The 13,733-nt window shown below is 33.3% G+C and overlaps 1 pseudogene; it reads left to right on the top strand.

Annotated features, from left to right (window-relative positions):
- Positions 1-2,299: 2,299 nt before the first annotated feature.
- LOC120626478 lies at positions 2,300-13,449 on the top strand (annotated as a pseudogene).
- Positions 13,450-13,733: the final 284 nt, after the last annotated feature.

The following is a 13,733-nucleotide window of genomic DNA, read 5'->3' as shown; positions in this document are numbered from 1 at the left end:
TATATATTTTTTTTATTTGTGTAATTTTTGTTTAGGTATTCGTATGTAGGTGTATAATAATTGTACACCCTATTTTTGGTCTCGCTCTTGTGGTCCTAATCCTAAGGTTGCCTGGCAAAGATGCTATGCGATAAGGCTTTTGTAATCTACAGTCTTTGTGCCTCTCTCTAATCTTCGTGTTATTTTTTTTTTGTTTGTATCTTTGCCTCCTGCACAGCATGGGCAGGAGACAAATATCTTCCCGGGGAAAGGATAAAAACGTATCTTCTCCCACAGCTTTATTAACTCTCAGGGCACTTGCGTACCAGTGGAAATAATATCCAAAAAATTTATGTTTAATAATAAACGGGGGTAAACTTCTCCTATTCCGCGTTCCCTATAGCAGGTGGAGACGTTAATTATGTCCCCTGTCAGGTGATATTATTTTTGTTATAATCGGGTGATATTATTTTTGTCTCCTGCCTCTGCTAGCCCTACTGGTGTACAATAAAAGTGTATTTATTCATTCATTTATTCATACACTTTCTACACGCAATGTTTCGGAAATAAAACATCTCAGAGGGTTTTTTTGGATTTTGTAAATTATTATATATTTATGAATACTCTATGGTTTGCAATTCATACATGCAGGTCGAGTGAGAAAGAGACGCTATCATACACTGAAGTGAGATAGCAATAATATTCGGATGAAAAAATTTCTTTACTTTCAAAATTACTCTTTATAAGCACTTTTATAACGTCTTGTAGTAGCCATTGTCAGATTAAACATTGTGACAGTTAATTTTAAATATGTACCTGAAAAAGTAAGAACAATAATTAAAAGTATAGAAGCAATAAGGAAATTATTCTAACTACACAAAATATTTAAATTTGCGCTGGTGACAGGTTTTGGTCGTGGCTAGTTATTACCCTACCGATAAAGACGTGCCGAAACCGATTAGGGGTATGACCATACCAATACCATACCTCCTAACAGGTTAGCCCGCTACCATCTTAGACTGCATCATCACTTACCACCAGTTGAGATTGCGGTGAAGGGCTTAGTTGTAGTGGAATCCCTATCCCTATCCCTATCCCTATCCCTACTTCCCTACTATCCCTATCCCGATCCCTACTAATATTATAAATGTCAATGTAAGTTTGTTTGTTACGCTTTCACGCAAAAACTACTTAACCGATCCTCATGAAACTTTGTACACATATTTTTGAAAGTGTTAGAAGTAATATAGGATACTTTTTATCCCGACATTAAGCTCGGTTCCTTTGGGAGAGGGGATGAAAATGTTTGACGATTTTATAGCATAACTCCGACAAATTATAACCGATTTAAATAATTATTTTGGTACTATAGAGGTTATAATATGTGTTTAATTTTGCCCAAACTGTGGTTGGAGATAGAGGACAGAACTCCTCAGCGGACAGCAGCAAACCCCTCATATATGGCTTAGCGATATTGAATACTTTAAAATTTTTAGATCTACAACTAAATTTAATGCCACATCAAAAACAAAATCGAACGCAGACGAAGTCGCGTCAAAATCAAAAACATATTATAACCTCTATAGTACAAAAATAGTTATTTAAATCGGTTATGGCTTTTGTCTGTGCCAACTGGGCACAAAGTACTTCGCCGATGTCTTGTAGATGGAGAAGGCAAGAAGGAGATTACAACGCATACTATTAGTTTTATTACTTAGTTTAATTTTTTTATTTATTAATATATATGTATAAAAACAAGGTTTACTATGCCCCACAAATATTTTAATAGATTCAGTTAAAAAGTCCTAATTTGACCATGGTGTGGTTGAGTATATGACTAGTTATAACTGTATTTAGGCTATCACATACCGCGGACTAGTGGCATGAACAGAATCCATATTTTAAATATTGTAATGTACTGATAAAGTGCACCGTTAAAACACATCACTTATTTCTTAGAACTTAATATCAAAAAATTTATTTGATCTGTGAAAATAATGGAAAGTTAATTTTGAAATTAAAACTCGTTTATATCAGCCGTCAGGTGAGTAGTGTCAGCCTCAGCGTCAGCTCGTTGACGCTGAGTTATAATAAATGTCAAAATATAATATTTTGACATTTATTATAACTATTTTTTTTCTGATGTGCTGTTGTGGTTTTATAACAGTGTTTATGTGTTTTATTTTATAAACTTTTTGAACTGGGTATTATCATCATATTTTTGTGTATACATTGTTCGTTCGATTGTCGATGTTCAGAACTTTAACTCATTATGATGGCGTTTTAAAAAATGATAAAGCAATATCCTGCCAATATCAATATGTTTAAACAACGGCAATCAGTTTTTATAGATGATGAAATGATTATTCTTAGTGATAAAATTGAAAAGACATATAGACTTACTCCTTTCATAGTTACTTTCTGTAATTGTTAAATTATTTATAGTATTGAACAATAGAAGCAGGTTTCTGTGCTTAGTTGGGTGAAATTGCAAGCTGTCCGTCAGTATGTATGCGGGTCTGGTAAAGCTTTTAAGCTAACAACCTTAACAAGATACAGATTCCAATGCCAGGAGTTCGTAAGAGAACGATGCGAAGGCATCAAAGGGTATTTCCAGAGTTGATCTTTAAACATCTGTTTTTTGTTATCTAATTACGTGAAGTATACGTTTAGTATATATAATAATGCTCTACCGTATCAGGACCCTTGACACAATAATAATAAAAACTAAAATAAACTCTCTCTCACACTCAACTTTTTTATTCAAAATAATGAGCGAAATTAATATAATAATAATAAATAAATATACTACGACAATACACACATCGCAATCTAGCCCCAAAGTAAGCGTAACTTGTGTTATAGGTACTGAGATAGCTGATGAATATTTTTTTTATGAATATAATACACATAAACTGTGTTAGTATCTACAACTGTTGGTTTTCCAATTAAAGAAAAAATAAAATAAAATAAAATAAATACTTATAATATACAGATAAACACCCAGACACTGAAAGACATTCATGTTCATCACACAAACATTTTCCAGTTGTGGGAATCGAACCCACGGCCTTGGACTCAGAAAGCAGGGTCGCTGCCCACTGCGCCACTCGGCCGTCGCATATTTAGAGAATAGAACCCCTGACCTTATCAAGAGTTTATATCCTACTTCTCTACAAGAGACTTGCTAGGAAAACATGAATCGCGAATCGACAGGAAGTCATTGGACACAAAATGGCACAAGACTGGACAGTGGAAATTAAACTTGTGTCCAGCTGTAGACGTCCATTGGTAACAATTATGAAGATAATATCATATAGTAAATTGAAAACAATTAAATAGCACATATTCCTACAAACCATTCGGTTATTTTCAGGCACTAGAAGCATATCCGACATCGATATACGTCGCCTCATCGAATTGGGTCTTCATATAATCAGATTTAAAATGTCCAACGTCACGAGGCGAGATAAAATAAAATTGCTCTCGATGCTGAAATCTGCTGTCAAGTACTGCTGCGAAAAGTTCGAGGTGTCCACTTGGCCGATCGCCATATCAATAGATTTACCCCACTATTGTATTAGGACGGGTCGTTTAAGACAGGTATTTTGGCAACTAAACATTTGTGAGAATTATTTATCCAAAAATTATCCATTAGAATTGAAGCTGCCATTTATATATAACTCGCTTTTTTCATCTATATATCTTAATATTTTATTGAAGTTTAAGTTTTCGGTCATAGTTACATTATTGATATTTAAAGAATTGGTACATTTGAAATCAACAGTTGTACTTTTTATGGATATACGTATAAAAAAAGCCTAAACCTTATAATTTTTGGCCAAATCTGATAAACTGTGAGTATGACTTTTTTCAGGGCCCTAATGAACAGCACCACTTAGCACGGGATAATATTGTTGAAATAACATCAAAAGTAAGATATCGTGAGAGTTGTACCAATGAGAGAATATATATAGATGACCAAAACGTATTAAGGAATGTTAAGGAAGGAATTGAAGTTACTTTGAGCAATGGAAGTATCAGCTTAATATGTACTAAAGTTATTGATTTTCAAACAGTCTTATGCAAAGTTATAAAAGAAGGTGAATTGGGCAACCTTGAATATGTTTGCTTTCGTGGAGTACTACGCGAAGTACCTGTAGAATTAAGCAAAGCTGATTTGGAGCTAATAGAATTTGCTAAAGAATTTAATGTAAGCTTTGTATCATTTATTAATTAACTACCAAAATTATAGAAGTTTTCAGTTCGTTGTACGTTCGTCAACTTGTGAACACAGATTATTCCATCTATCATTTCGAATTCAAAATCTCTCACATAACTAGTTTAATTGTAAGTAATTTATATTTCATTTATGCCCTTCTTCAAAATCATTTTAAAACAAAATTTCTTATATTCTTTTACTACTATTTTGTAACAATGGTAATAGATTAACAATGTACGTTTACAATTATATGCTAGGTGTAGGCATAAATATTACCTATACCTATAAACGAAATGACATGAGGTCTCAATATGTAGATCCTATTAAAGTAGCACTTGCTTTAAACATACGACGAAATATTTGATTATTTATGTTATAAAATAAACAACTAAGTACGCAAATAATGCCCCGTTTATGGTATAGGCTTAACTCGTGTTTCTGAGATTATGCAAAGTGAGGATTGTTGAAGTCTACGTATAATCTCATAAAAAAACTGAATAATCTATAAGAAGCTATCAGAGTATGCAGCTATCAAATATTACCCATTCAATTCACTACTCTAGACGAACGCATGCACAATAGGTACTAACTTTTGTCTCCACACAAGTTTCATCACTCACTCAAACTCCTTTAAAACTGCTTTGTATAAAAGTCTGTATACTAGACAACGAACGTGCACATTATGCATCTTGGGGAGACTTCTATGGAGGTAATCTATCTCGAATCGTCTACGTAACAACTGTCACAGTCTATTTTCATAGTTTTAGTATAGTACATAAGACAAGCGAAAGGTAATAAAGGTAGTAGAGTATTTTTGAAATGAACCTTAAATAACATACTGAAGCTGTTGTTATTGGTGAATATGTTGTTGGTGTGAATTGATAGGTGACCTTAATGCACTTTCAACTGGATCCACGAGAGTTAAGTAAGCTACTTTTTTATTTATTTAATTTAATATTATTTTAGCTTGATATCATAACAATAAAAGTTGTTCATAGTCCAATCACCTTAAGAAAAGTAAGAGATTTGTATGCGGGCACAGAAGCACCACTGTTGATCAGCACCATTTGTGACCAAGTAGGGCTAGAAAATGTTGATGCTATTTTAAATGTAAGTATATTTCATTTATTCATAGGCTTTAACTAACCGTCTTAATAAAGCAGAAATAATCAAATGATTGAAAACTTTCAGGAATCTGACGGCATTATATTAGCCGGAGAATTTCTTGCATTTTATATAACAGACATGAATAAAATGTACGCAATACAGTTACAAATTGGTGCGAAATGCCGAAGGGTAAAAAATGTATTATTATATTATGGTTATTTTTAAATCGGACTTGTTGTTGCTGAACACGTTTAATACATTCGAATTTAGCGCTAGCTAAAAAGTAGCGTTAGTTAAAAGATTCATATTTGTTTGTCCTCAGATAGGAAAACCATTTTTTATATCTGGCAATATTCTCCAAAGAACTTTACTTTATATCACTTTATATCACTCGGTGATTTATCAGATATTACTAATGCGGTTTCACATCGGGCGGGATTTGTTGTACAAAATTATCACGATGCTGATCATTTGATTCAAGCTGTGAAGATACTTGACTCTATGTGTCGATCAGTTGAATCTAGAGCCAGGGATATAGAATTTTGGCAAGCAACCAGCGAAGAACCTATTTCATATTTTGTTTTTATGCTAGTTCTTTAACTTTGTAGTATATTTTTAATTATGTTTGATGTTTAACAGATAATAATGCCCGTTAACGCAGCAGAAGCCTGTGTACTAGGCTGTGCCATGGCTGCAAGACAAATGAGAGCGTTAGTAATCATTCTACCAACTGTGAGTGGTAAAACAGCAGTACAGCTCACACATGTTGCAACGGATAAAATTATATTAACAATCAGTTCTAGTCAAACTGTAGCAAGAAAATTGCAATTGTATTATGGTATAATTCCTGTAATATATGATAGTAAGTGTACAGTTTAAAATATTGCACTTTGTTACTTGTTATTATTAGGACTTTGGAATAAAACAAATATATAAGTTGATACGGGATCATAAAAACTTCGTAGCTTTTTATAACTCCACAATCGTATCGTATATAGATATTCTGTGAACCGTACGCCTTGTTATGATTGAAATATTTGTTTTGAAATCACTATGCTGGCTTAGACTAATGTATATTTTTTATAGTATTTAAAAAAAAAACATACTAATTGTAGAGAAGGCAAAAAAAGATTGGCAGGATGAAATGACAGTGCGTATTAAATTTGCGGTATCGTATGGCGTAAAGCATAAATTGTTAAAATATGGGAGTACGTATGTTGCTCTGAGAAAATCAGATCCAAAGAGCTCATATGCTGATACTGTAAATATTTGGACAGCAACTATTGAAGATGAAGATAAGTAAGTATAAATTTGTGTAAAATTGTTAGTCATCATTAAATCTAGTATTCAATGATGACGAAAATTTTCAATATTATAAATGAGCTTTTTTATGCTGTAAGTTAATCTATTTATGCAACCACAATTGGTTTTGCTAAAATATTAAAATTTTAGCAAAACCAAGATTCAAGATTCATCACTATTTCACTAGACCATCGGGATATCCTGAGATGTTTAATCCGCAATTCTAGTTATTACTACTTATCTACCGAAATCGGTTCCGAAGTGAAAGGTATATTTTTAAGATTTGTGTGCTAGTCATAGTAGTTCTTACTTCTTTTCATAACAAAAATGATTGTCATGCTTTTTTATCATAGTATACGTAATATCTTCTTCACCGTTAATCTCACAATATTTTATTAGATTTCTCACGATATAGTACTTACCTCAAGTATATAACTTTCAGTACCTGTCCATATTTTTATCACCATCATATAGCACCATCTTGAAGTTTGTAGTCCAGTTGGAGCAACCTTGAATCAGGACAATTGATTTACACCCTCGAATAAATTCATTATTTATACTCCAGAAAGCAAGCGAAGATAAGTTATTTCTTACTTTTAAACTGTTTCGAAAATGTTTTGTAGTCTTAGTCCTTTATAGAAATTTTATTTTATATTTATTATTGTGATGCGTTTTAATTTTAGATAATCTTAATTTATATTTTAGATTAATAAACGTACCTATTAATGATATGGTATTTTTTTATTATAGAAGAAATATAATCCTTTGGTGCTGCTGTAAACGTTTTAGATTATTTATAATAAAATATATTCATTCATGACTTACCAATAGAGCTCAGAGATGGTTTCTTCCACCATCATTCACTATACAATAAAAGAAAAATTTATATTAAAATGCGAATGTGACCTTGTTTTTTCGTTTTAAGCTTACATGCCGTAAATTTATTCATATATACTCGTATCTTGTATAATGACGATAATCATTTTATACTTTTATCCTGGGAATACTAACATACGCCTACGTGAGGTTTATTTAGTTGGCGAGCCACAGCTATTATAACATTATAATATTTCGCGTATCTCGGAAACGGTTTTACCAATTTGGATCGAGTTTTGTAATTATATATTTGCTTCTAATAGAAATATGCAAATTTATACCGTCTGTCCCAGTAACATTATGGTCTGTTCAATGCACTGATCTCTAGCTATAGTAAAATAGAGGTCAGTAGTCCAATGCCTCAGTTCACACGAAGAAGTTAAGAAAAAATAGACAAGGAAACTAATATTTTTTGACATAATATTCTTCTTTTGATTTATGGCTTTTCGTAGTGCCAAAATAGCAATTTATTTTAATAGGTGATACGAATTTAGAGAAAATCATAATTTTATATCATTAGTTTTTATTTTTGAAATATTTAAAATGAAACAGAAGTTTCCTTAGTTGATCTGGTTCTATATTTTGAGATCTACTATAATGTCAGAAAAGAAACCCGAAACGATAGAGTTTGCTGATGTGGATTTCAGCAAGCCGGATATATTAAAGAGTCCGCAGAATAGATACCGAAGATGCCCAGTCTTTGTAACTTTAGGTTATTCTTATGACTTTCTTATGATTTTCCTCAGATTAGAGTAGTTTCGATTATTAACTGTAATAAATGAACTATTAACTATAATAAAATGATCAAGTATAACCGGATTTGAAGGAGCACGTTCAGGATATTATCACTGAATTCCGTTAGAAAAATTGTTATATAATAGTCAGTGTTGGTTTCGCCACAACTCTTACTGGAGCAGCATGGAAGGTCTTATGCTTTGGATATGGATTTATTGGAGCACATACATTTGGACAGCAGATGTTTGCAGTGGGCAGTGACCCTGCCTTCTGAGTACAAGGCCGTGTGTTCGATTCCGATAACTGGAATTTTTTTATGTGATGAACATGAATGTTTCTCAGTGTCTGGGTGTTTATCTGTATTTTATAAGTATTTATGTATATTATTCTTAAAAAATATTCTTGCAGCATGATCAGAAATGAGGAGATCCGTAGAAGAACTAGAGTTTTTGACATATCTCAGCGAGTCGCTAAGCTGAAGTGGCAATGGGCAGGGCGCATAGCTCGGAGAACCGATTGACGCCATTCCAGCACCTAAAGACCCAATCTTTAGGTGCTGGAATGGCGACCCTGCACCGGTAAAGGCAGCGTAGGTCGGCACCCAATGTGGTGGGCAGACGACATCAGGCGAGTCGTTGGGAGCCGCTGGAGGCAAGCGGACGAGGACCGTGGATTGTGGAACTCCCTACAAAAGTCCTAGCAGAAGACGTCTATTGGTTGAATTGATGATGATGACTCGTTGAATAATGTTAATGTTTGTTTTCAGTATTAATGTTGATTAGGTTGAAATTAAATTTTTATAATTTTCCAGCTGATTCCCAAATAAGTGTGGTTGACATACAAAGAATGCTTGAAGCTGGGATGAACATAGCTAGATTCAAATTATCAAGCAGCACCAGAGGAGAAAAAATGCGCCTGCTTAGTAAAATCGAAAAAGCAGCTGTTTTCTGTTGCGAGAAATACGACGTTAATAACTGGCCAATCGCTTCATGCCTTACACTGAAAACTTGCATAGCAAAAACAGGCCTATTGGAGAATGTATGTTAGTTTAAAATATTAAAGTTTGAAACACATAGAACACCGAGAGGAAACTGGCAAATGTTCGAGTTTAGGAAACGTTAAATATTGTACAAAACATTACATACCGCAATGAATGCCTTCATGAGCATAGTCTATAGATTAGCGCAGTGGGCAGCGACCCTGTGTTCTGTGTCCAAGGCCGTGGGTTCGATTCCCACAACTAAAAAATGTTTATGTGATGAACGTGAATATTTTTCATGGTTTATACATATACACACTGAAAAACATTATGTTATTTTAAGTATTTGTGTATATTATTACTTATAAAAAATGTTCATCAGTCATCTACGTACTCATAACACAAGCTACGCTTACTTTGGGGCTAGAAGGCGGTGTTTGTATTATCATAGTATATTTATGTTTATTGAAAAGTAAAATTGTTAATTCTGTTCTTAGTATAGAGACTATAGGTACTCTGACTTCGAAAGATCTCTATTAGGTACACCAGGTGGTGGACTGAATAGAGATCTCCATCACCACACCTCCACGTATCCAGACATCCACAAATATTATGACATAACACTTAGACGAATGCCTTATAGAACGCTATGGCCTATATCATAGACAAAGAGTACCATACAAACATAACGGATAAATTACTAACCCAACCCCGCATTGGAGCCGAGTGGTGGGTCTATACTCTAAACCCGTCTCTCCCTTGAGAAACGAGGCCTGTGTCCTGCATTCGGATCTTAATAGTCTGCGGATGATGATGATCATGGACAGATTATAGGTCAGGACATTGTAATCTGAATGTGGTAGCCCCACCTGATCCTCGCACGGATAAGCTTGTAATTTTTAAAACCCGCCTGTGATTTCAGAATGAAGATTTTATAATCCTGGAGACTAACACTGAAGTAATTTTATTTTACGATATCCTGCTACTTAACAAATGCAATAAAAACAAGATTTTTGTTGATTATCCTTTAATGGCTTATGACATTAAAGTAGGAACAGAGATTTGTATTGCCGAAGATGAAATAAATTTAACATGTATAAGCATAGTTGATGAGAGTTCTATAAAATGTGTTGTTACAAAGGGTGGTAAGTTAACGAGTATGAGCGTTGTATGCGCCAGGAACACAAAACGTTCAGCACCATTGGTGACCAAAAAAGACTTCGAGATGGTGCAACTAGCTTTAGATCATCAGGTAAATATTTTAGATGTTTTACCTTTTGTAAGTAAATTCAAAAATGTTTTATTCATGTAGACCTTATCACAGGCACTTATGAAGCGTGCATATATTTAAATTATAATTCAAATTCAAAAATATTTTATTCATGTAGACGTTATTACAGGTACTTATGAAGCGTTCATACATTTAACATGTTACACTAATGTTAGTGATGGTGATAACTGCATTCGTTAGCTTAAAACTAAACCTAGGAGGGTTCAAAACTCCCCCTCGTCTAAGGAGAGCCCTCAACAAACTTAGCCAGGTTTTTTTTTGTTATCACCATCTCACAGTCTAGTTAATGTTATGAAGTTAGAGCAATTCATACCCTAGTTTTTTTATCATACATATAATCCTTAATATTATAATAGGATTTTCCTAAAAGCTTACGTTTTATATAAACTTTAAACTTATTGAGAGACATCTCAAGGATTTCATCTGGTAATTTGTTATAAAATAATATACAATTACCCTTAAATGAATTTCTAATTTTATGCAGCCTATTAAACTGCACTACAAGTTTATTTTTACTTTTAATATTTATATTATTACAGTCCACTTTCTTTTTAAATTTTGTTATATTTTTATGTACATAAGTACATTAAATTTTTAAATAAGTATTTAAGCTTGTCTGGAGAAAATTGCTTTTATGTAAAATTGAATTTAAATTCGGTTTAGCCACTGTCTAGTGTCAGAAAGATGCGGGTTAGTATATAATTAATTATACAAAATATTGTATTATAATAAGTAATTTGTAGTATCCATGAAGGTTGATGGAATTACCCGATGTAACTATAAAACTCGTTTAAGACGGAGGGACATGGGCCGATTTACATGAGACGTTAAATCCTGATTTAATTTAACTGTTGTCATTTCTGAAGAGGCTATAACTTTTCTCCTTATATGCATTGTTGTAGAGTTCTATACTTTGTTGATCAAATAATCTCGTTTGAGCGTCTTAAATTGCATAGATTCTCGTTTCTCCATCTCAACCTGGATCACTCTCATATCACTCTGTCTAACCATCGCCGCAGTAGACCTGAATGTGTGATTCGTTGGCACATTATTATAAAAACGTTTACTTATAGATAGATACGATATTAATTAGCTATACCAGGCATCCTGATACAGTAAAAATAATTAAGAAATACATTACATCGAAACAAGTCAAAAAACCAATAATATTGTGCGGTATAAGTTGTGAAGAAGGTCTAGAAAATATTGATGATATAATTAAGGTAAAAAGTAAAATTTAACTTTTGATTTAAGCTTTTGATAATTATTTTTCTAAATACAACAACTTCATCCCCAAAAAAATATTAGGAAAGCGATGGAATAGTATTGTCGAGACAGTATTTACCATATGAAATGATTTCATCTAAACAATACCGAATGCCGCAAATTCAAAAATGGATTGCTGGAAAATGCTTACAAGTAAGAATAAGAAAATAAGTAAATAATAATTATTATAAATTTTCACGGTTTTTTTTTTAAATTTTGGTTTTTTTTTTTCTATTAAGGCTGGTAAATCTTTACATATTTCTGGAGGGGTTTTCACTATTGCTCTCAAAACTGGTTGTTTTAGTAACCATGAAATATCAGATGTTACAAACGCAATAATCGATGGAGTAAGCGGCTTCATTCTCGAAGAATCTTATAATCCGGATAATATAATAGAAGTTCTGCATGGTATAAATGAGTTGTGTTATACTATTGAACCATTAGTTACCAGCAAGATATGCTACAAGAGGATAATTGACGAGGTATGCTGCAGATTTTACCAGCAGTTTGCGATTTGCTAAAACTGTTTTTAGCAAATCGCAAATTTTAGGTCGTAACCCCGGAAACCCCTTGTTTTTCCAATGACTCCTACAAATAGTCAGAAAAAATAAAGCAAATTGCAAATTGGATGGAAGGGCGAATCGGTGGGCGGACCTCATCACGTCACGTCGCTGGGAGACGCTGGACACAAGCGGCCCGGAGTCGTGGACTTTGGAACTCCCTACAAACGTCCAGCAGTGGACGTCAATCGGTTCCATTGATGATGATGATGATACTAAAATCTGGTCATCACGGGATCATACGATTTAATTAATTTTTGTTTTGTTTTGTCTCCTAATAATTGATTTAGTTAAATTTTTTGTTGTAATTTAGCTTTAAATATATATACTTTTAAAGGTATATATATTTAAAGCTAAATTACATACTGACTAATAATAAATTGTAAATAATTTATAAGAATGACTTTTTACATTTTAATGCATGCTGTGATAACCTGCAAATAGTTGAACATTTACTATGTGACTCATTCCAAAATAAAAAAGCAAGTTTTAATGTATCTACTGTTGGTTGTCCATTGTAAATAAATAAATAAATAACGATCTTACAAGGTCTTTCTAGAAATCCTGCAAAACCCTTAATTTTGGCATTTGATCGTTTATTAATGAAAAATATATCTAAGAGCATGAAAACTAAACTACGCGACTACGAAATTATGAAACTCAAGTTGAGTTGAAGAAAGCTATAGTGGAGGCTTCGTTCCGCTATACTTTTTACCGCTACATAATTTCGTGGTCGATATTCGTTGTTCTGGAAACAATCGGCATTATTTAGTCATTTTGCTAATTCTAGTTTAGTGAAATGATATTTCACTGTAAATGTCGTAGTTTTTTGTTATATAACGAGATTTGGTTTTAATGTAATAGTATTCATAACTAATTGAAGAGAATCGTTTATACTACACAGTTTAAGATGCCAATAAATGCAGCAGAAGCTACGGCAATATCTTGCGTTACTATAGCAAACCAGACCAACGCTCGGGTGATCATCATTCCCACAGTTAGCGGCAAAACGCTCAGATGCCTTAACTGGATGAGACCATCCTCGCTCATCATCACAGTTAGCACCAACGTCCAGGTCACGCGACGTCTTATAGCATATAGAAGTATAATGCCTCTTTTGTATACTGGTTAGTAAGTATTTTAAGTATAAAATGTTATTAATGACTCCTGTTCCAAATTTTGTTAGCTGGTCGATGTTAGAAAATTCTTCTAAAAAGCGCACCTGCAATCTTAGTTTAGTAGATTCGCTATAAATCCCTCTTTGTAATGATAAAGATGGATGTTTTTGGTGGACCTCCAACGCGGTGGACAGATGACATCGAACTAGTAACATGGAGCCGAAATGGAACTAAGCGGCACAAGACCGTGGTTTGCCTACCGAAGACCTATCTCCATCAGTGGTCTTCTATTGGTTGA

This window comes from Pararge aegeria, chromosome 9 (assembly GCF_905163445.1).
Source record: "Pararge aegeria chromosome 9, ilParAegt1.1, whole genome shotgun sequence".
In the NCBI taxonomy this organism is placed as follows: domain Eukaryota; kingdom Metazoa; phylum Arthropoda; class Insecta; order Lepidoptera; family Nymphalidae; genus Pararge; species Pararge aegeria.
Note: the sequence above shows the minus strand (reverse complement) of the source record. Positions and strands in the feature narration are given on the sequence as shown.